This window comes from Solanum pennellii, chromosome 6 (genome assembly GCF_001406875.1).
Source record: "Solanum pennellii chromosome 6, SPENNV200".
Classification (NCBI taxonomy): domain Eukaryota; kingdom Viridiplantae; phylum Streptophyta; class Magnoliopsida; order Solanales; family Solanaceae; genus Solanum; species Solanum pennellii.
The window spans coordinates 44135684-44143534 of NC_028642.1; the positions used below are offsets into that span (position 1 = coordinate 44135684).

A 7851-nucleotide genomic window follows, 5' to 3' on the forward strand; every position below is an offset into this window, starting at 1 on the left:
CTTCCCCCCACCAACCCCCCTACCACCACCACCACCACCACCCAAAAAAAAATTAATTTTATTTTTTTTAAAAAAATCAACTTCAAAAATTTATTTTTTCACCTAACCCCTGTCCACCCCACGCCAGCCCCCTCACCCCAAAAAAAATTATTTCCAAAAAATATTTTTAATTTCATAAATTATTTTCTACTTAAGTAAAAATAAAAGATGTCAAAAAACATTTTCATTCATAAATCAAACACTAAAAATCATTTCTAGAAAATATTTTCTACTCACCAACCAAACGTAAGAAAATAAATCCAAAATCTACTTGTTTTTCAGGAAAACATTTTCTAGAAAAATATTTTCCTTCATACCAAACACACCCTGAGAGAAAAAAGAGGAACATGTGGAAGAAGGTACAATTTGTCAACAGTTTCTGAGATATCAGCTTGGTGGTTGGTGATTTTGAAGCAATCAGTTCTGACATATATATAATAATTGAAAGTCATTCTGATCAATTTAATAGAATAAGCGAATTAAATGCAGCATACTTATGTTTGCAATGTCCATTACTTTTTTCATTTGGTGAAGATGGATATAGAGAAGATATTCCTTTAAGTGGAATTGATTAATCATCTAATGGAAGGAAATATGTTAGCGTTCTTGAATACTTTTTCATACAAAATTCAAGAAAAGGAAGAATGAAATCCCTACATTCGTATCGGTTAATAGATTATTTCAACAATTCTTGATAGATAGATATACAATGATAGAATCTTCTTGATCGTTATTTTATAGGCTCCATCAACCACACTTGAGAGCAGAATTCTATAAGAGATTACAAGTTGTTTTGCAGGGAGACACTCCACCTTCTTCTCAAGGACAAAGAGTAATATCTTCTTCTTTCACTGGAGGTACACGTTACATGTTGCAAAAATATCAAGATGCAATGACAATATGCAAATGGGCTGGATATCCTGATCTATTTATTATATTTACTTGCAATTCTAAATAGCATGAGATCACTAGATTTGTGAAAATTAGGGGATTGGCTCCAGAAGATCGGCCAAACATTGTAACGAGGGTCTTTAAAGTCAATTAGATCACCTAATTAAGGATTTGCAAGACAAAAAAGTTTTTGGACAAGTAAAAGCAGGTATATTATTGACTTATTACTATACCACAATTGTTTATTTTAAATTTTATATTGAATTTCAAAAGCGTGGATTGTCTATTGCACATATTTTGCTATTTATGTACAATAAATTTCCGAATATTGGTGACATTGATGATTTTATTTCAGCTGAATCGTCAAATAAATTAATTGATCCGAATTACTATGTGATTGTTACAAACTTCATGATGCATGACCCATATGGTTCAGTTAGAAAATCATCTCCTTGCATGCAAACTGGAAAATGTTCAAAACACATTCTAAAAAGGTTTATTTATTCTACCTCAATTGATGAGGAGGGATATCTTGTGTTATAGAAGAAGAGATGATGGCACATCTACAAGAGATCAGGTATTGATTTGGATAATAGATATGTTGTACACACAATAAATTTTTGTTCTTGAAATATGGGGCGCATATTAATATTAAATGGTGCAATCAATTAAGGTCAATTGATTACTTATTTAAGTATGTTAACAAAAATTTATGACCATGTTAAAACTGTTTTTTGTGATAGTGCGAATCTTCATATTCAATAAGGGTTGAAGAAATAAAAAATGTGTTGTGATTGTCAATATATATCACCATGTGAAGCAGCTTGGAGAATCTTTTAAATTCCCAATTCACCATAGAGAACCTTCTGTAGAAAGGTTATCTTTTCATTTTACCAGGAAATCAGAATATAATAGGTTCATATGACGATTTAATTGATGTTGTCATCAATAAACCAACCATAAAGGAATTCAAGTTTTAAGTTGGTTTTGAAGCAAACAAGGGAATTTTCTGAAGCAACAGATTTTACCTATGCAGAATTTCCTTTTGAAGTTTGTTTGGAAACAACAATCTAAGAGATGGGATAAAAGAAAAACTTTTGCATTTTTTATTGGAAGAATTCTTTTTGTTTCCCCGGGATCCGTAAGCAATATTTGTTAGGTTGTGGAGCCTGATTAATATATATACTGTTTATGCGGTTTAACCTCCGCGGTGAGGTTGCCATGGGGTTATGGGGGGCAGGAGCCCCCCATCCGAAGGCGGCGTTCGGGGCAGCGCCACGGCCTAAATTTTAGGCTTTACTATTTATTCTCTGTAACCAAAAATACTCTGATTTATTAATATAAGTATACCTCACTGCCGTGGAAGTTTACTCACGGGGTGTTACCACGAAATATTGGGTTTTCTCTTTCTCTCTCTAGATCTCTCATCTCTTTCTCTTGAAAGTTCTTGTGTTCTTCGTTCATCAAGTGTGTGTGCGCGAATTCGATCCTAACAATATTATCTTAGATTGTTATTGAATATTGTTAGAGGTCCCACTTCATATGAGGATATCAGAAGAATAAATGATATTGATCATAAGACTTTTAGAGATGCATGTTATGCTTTAGGATTATTAGATGATGACAAAGAACATGTTAACACTATAGTAGAAGCAAGTCATTGGGGAATGTCTTCATATCTAAGACAATTATTTGCTATGCTACTTATATCAAATTTAATATCATGTTTGGAAGTTGTTTAACAATCAAACATGAAATTTATTATCTGAAGATATTCTTTATGAACAAAGAAAAGTATTAGATAACCCTTATACCCAATGATATTTTTAAATTTTGAAATAATCTTATTAAAATCATGAAATCTATATTATTATTTTTTATTAATTAGTTTATTATATTTATGTTTAAATATTAATTTATTATATATTTTTTCAGAAGCTAATCTATCAGATGCTGATTTGAAGAATTGTTGCTTGCAAAAGATAGGAAATTTTTTAAAAGTTGTGGAAGAAGTTTTTCAGATTTTCCTACAATGTCAATACATGTTTACAATGAGGAGGATGTTGACATCACTAATAGATTAATTTGTGATGAAATGCGTTAGAATAAACGTGCTTTAGCTGATGAACATCAACAATTGCTATTTAATTTAACTTATGAGCAGAAGTCAGTTTATAAAAAAATATGGCAACAGTTCATGAAAAAAATTGATGGATTTTTCTTTTTATACGAATTTGGAGGAACAGGAAAACTTTATACTTGGAAGACTCTATCAGCTGCCATAAGGTCTATTTTAACAGCTGCATCTAGCGAGATTGCATAACTTCTATTACGGTATTACCAGATGGACGAACAACATATTCAAGATTTGTTATCTCGTTAAATATAATTGAAGACTCAACATGCAATTTAAAACAAGTTATTCCTTTAGCACATTTGCAAATCAAGACTAAGTTGATTATCTGGGATGAGGCTCCTATGATGCATCGACATTATTTTGAAGTTCTTGATAAGGCTTTAAGAGATATTATTGGCTACAAAGATGAATCCAACTCAGAATTACCATTTGGTGGTAAAACAATTGTTATTGAAGGTGACTACAGAAAAATTCTTCCTGTGATCCCTAAAGGGAGTCGACAAGATATTGTAAATGCAACTCAACTCTTCATATTTATGGCTCCATTGTGAATTATTAACACTGACAAAGAATATGAGATTGCAAAACAGTGACACTGCTTCTGATCTAAAAGAGTTGAAAGAGTTTATGATTGGATATTGACAGTTGCGGATGGTAGTATTGGTAATTCATTTGATGAAATTGATACAGTTTTAATAGCAAAGGATCTTCTAATAACTGAGTGTACTGATCCAACAGCAGCTATTGTGGAAAGTATGTATCCAGATTTTAGTACTAATTGTAATGATGTTGGGTACCTACAGCAAAGAGTCATTCTTGCTCTGACTCTTGATATGGTAGAATCAATCAATCAATCATTATATGATCTCTTTGAATCATAATCCTGAGAAATCATATTTGAGTTCTGACAAAATATGCAAGTCTGTCATACTTATTCAGCTTTAGAACATGTACATACCCCAGAATTTTTTAACACTATTAAATGTTCTGGAGTTTCAAATTATTCAGTCACTTTAAAAGTTGTAGTTCCAGTGATGTTACTAAGAAATATTGATGACGCAGCAGGATTATGTAACAGAACTAGGTTGATTGTTACTAAGCTTGAAAAATAAGCAATTGAAGCAAAGGTTTTATCTGGACAGATAGCTGGACAGAAGGTATTTATTCCAAGAATGACTTAAACACCTTCAGATGCTAGAATCCCATTTAAGTTTCAAAGAAGACAATTTCCTATAATTGTATCATTTGCCATGACAATCAACAAAAGCCAAGGACAGTCATTATCTCATGTTGGATTATTTTTTAAGAAATCAATTTTTACTCATGGAGAACTTTACGTAGCTGTTTCGAGAGCAACAAGTAGACAGGAATTAAAAATACTGAGTTACAAATTACAATGAAGAAGGATAATTAATGAATGAGGTTATAAATGTAGTATATAAAGAAGTGTTCCAAAATCTATTGTGATATACAGGTTATTTGAGATATTGGATATTTTTACGTATATTGAAATTGTTAATGATTATTATAAAACAATTCAGATGAAGTAGTTGTTATAATTATGAAATCATTTAGAGGTATGTTATTTTAACTCACTTAATAATTTTTTATAATATTATGTTTTGCATAGTACACCTAATTATAACATTATATGATCTAAAATGTTATGCGATTACTTAAATTAATATAGAAATTTATTAATTTTTAATTTTTTATCATGTAAATTGATTGATTTACCCTCTCTTTTTTTTTTTTTGCATTGTTTTTTCAAGCATATGTCAGTTAAAAAAGGTTAGGAAGTGTTTTATGCAATAAAAATAAACAAGAGTTCTTCTAAAAGACACAAATATTGATAATGAACTTTTCGGTACAATTTTATTTTTTAGTATTTGCATTATAAATTATCAGGTATAATTTTAATCTCAAATAATTTTATTCTAATTCTCTAATATCTTCTTTATTCTTCTCTAATATTTTCGTATGTTTTATCATTACTTTGTTTTTTAAAATATTTATAATAGTTATAATATTTAATACCTTAAATAGATTAATATTGTTAACTCTTTATTGCCAATGGTAGATAAAACATCTAATATTTTGAGTTCTTGAATTTGAAGAATTGGTAGCAAGAGTTTGAAATAGTGGAGGGGAATAATACACTTATGCATATGTTGAACAATTCACATTCAAGTAATTGAGTGTGTTTTGAAGATAGTATCACTCTTACATTATTTTAAATGTAATCGCGTATTGACATTTTTTTAAAAACTAAACTATATATATATGTAATGGAGGGCTTGGTTCTAAATACATTTAAACTTTAAATATAATATTGATATCATGTAACAAGTATTAAAGGAGTTCATACATGCTTTCAGAAATTCCAAATAAGCAAATAAAAAAAAGACTCCAATAAGTTTAAACAAGTAAACACGCAATTATATACGTTATGTTGATTTTAGTAGCCTGAACTATAATCTATCAAATGTAGGAATTAGATCAATGAGCTATCATCTGAATCATGAATCATAATATAGGTATAAGCACATTGAAAGTACAGAAAATATCATTATAAACCAAATTAAAATATAAAGACTGCTACAAAAGGAAATCAATTTAGAGGAAAATAAAATAGCTTAGCTAAATATTTGTAGATTTAAGACAGATTTTCGAATTTTAAAACACAAAAAATCAATTCCCTGCATCCGCAAGAATCGATAATTCATCACAATCTACCCTAACAACATGGTTAAGCATAAAAATAAAAAACAAAGATAGAGTTCTAACCTGACATTGCAAAGATCATAAAACAGACACGATCATATAATAAACCCTCCATCACCAAGCAAAATAACAAAATCTGCATCAACACAAGCTTATTAGAACTATGTAATAGCATGCATGTAGTAATTAAATTAAATTTAAAATCTCTTAGTTGACCATCCCAAATAAACTAAGTAACGACGAGGCAAAAGATAGCTGAAGAAGACATCAACATATATATTTTGCGAAATTAACTCCACGACAAGAAGTTGATGCATGCTAATACTCTTCAATCAAGTTTCTTATTAACCAAGTTCAATTCAAAAAATGAACTCTAAACATACGATTGTTGGCGAAAGGACTCTCAATCTATTACAATTTCGATCAAAATCTTATTTTCAGTGCGATACCTGCTTGAAGAAACTCTTTCTTAGTCTTTGTTCTAGATTGAAAGATAGAATATTGGAATGAATTTTTTTTTAACCAAATTAAGGTTGATGAGGTTAAAATTAAAGACCTCGTTCTACCAAGAATCTTTACAAGGAAACATCTTAAAAAATTAAAATTTGAAAGAACCCAATTGAGAATGGGTAACGGAAGAATATAAAGAAAACAAAGGAAGAACATTTACACTAAGATGACAAAGTACACAACATATTAGAGTTCTATAGACGAATCTCACTTTTCTAATCTCTAAAATTAAATTTCATCAGTGCATGTCTAGATAGATCCAATTATTTTTAAATTTTCATTTTGTTATTTTCTTATTTTCTGTCACTGACGTTTTCTTCCAACTTTTTATTTTTACATTTTTTTGTTATAGGTACAAAATGACTTACAAAGATCTACAAAGCTTACTAGGCTCACACCCTTTTGAGAGCTTGACAAGAACTCTTACCGGATAGTACACCTACAAAAAAGAAAGAGTTAGATTATCAAAAGAATAATAGGAAGAAGTACAAAAAAGATGGAGCCCAAACCTTTGACGACTAAATTTTTCAACATTCTTCATCATTGAAGAACATCAAGGGTGGCGGCGGACAAATATGCAGAAATGGAGAACTGAAAAAAGTGGAAAGAGAAGAAGGATCAAATGAGGAAAGCTGGTCCGGGTTTTGGGCCAACAATGTACTACTTTTCTTTGTTTTGTTTGAACTTTTAGCCCATCAAGGTATTAATAGAAGTACTTCAAGTCCAAAATTAATTTTTTTTTAAAAAAAATAAATTAACTATGGCAAATGCTTGATTAAAAATAAAGAAAGAAAGATGAAATTATTAAAATGTGTGCATAGAAGTCTTACTTGTAAATCAAGACACGGTAATCAATACACCTAAAGAATTGTATATTTTATATTAATTCCTTCATTTTATACCTTCTTTGTCAATTTTTTAATTGTAATATTTAGTTTTCCGAAATTTTATTTGACCACTTTTCAAAATAAAATAAAATCATATTAATTTGATTTTTTATAAAAAAAAATTATATTCTAAAGCTATACAAAAAAGTACTATAAATATCTATTATTTGCATATTAATATGATAAAAAATATATCATAAATTATTAATCAAAGCTTTTATATTTTAATCTTAAAAAAAGACAATAAAAAGTGAATTAATGAATATTAGTTTATTATTATATTAAATATAGTTGTAGCATATTAATTTATCATTATATTAAATATAATAAATTTATATTAGTTGATCACCTTACTAAATTAGTATAACTTAAAAATAATTTTTTTATTGCTCTTGCAATTAATTTTAAATTTTGAAAGTATTCATATTTGTTTGTGTAATTCACAAGAAGTATTATAAGGCGTGAACTATAAAAATATGTTTTTTAAGCACCGTAAAAAATTAATATTGATAAACTAATATGAGACGAAGAGAGTATTTCACATACACAATACTTTATTATATATTATCCTATATATTAATATAAGTGGCTTATGTTTATTATGAAAATTTTAATTAAAAAAATACTGTTTGGACCACAAAACAACTATTGTGATTAAAATAA

General features: G+C 28.8%; 2 long non-coding RNA genes across 3 annotated transcripts in view; one reads left to right on the forward strand and one right to left on the reverse strand.

The window, feature by feature from the left end:
• The window catches only part of LOC107021603, a 13704-nt gene extending 6733 nt beyond the window's left edge, over nucleotides 1-6971 (reverse strand). For both annotated transcript variants that reach the window (XR_001457049.2, XR_001457048.2), the window contains exons 1-3: nucleotides 6811-6971; nucleotides 6670-6740; nucleotides 5855-5927 (exon numbers count right to left, since the gene is read on the reverse strand). This is a non-coding gene — a long non-coding RNA (uncharacterized LOC107021603). The remainder of the gene's footprint in view (nucleotides 1-5854; nucleotides 5928-6669; nucleotides 6741-6810) is intronic.
• On the forward strand, nucleotides 311-4070 carry LOC114077504. The gene is made up of 2 exons (XR_003578743.1): nucleotides 311-1138; nucleotides 3177-4070. It is a non-coding gene; the product is annotated as an uncharacterized LOC114077504 (long non-coding RNA).
• Nucleotides 6972-7851: the final 880 nt, after the last annotated feature.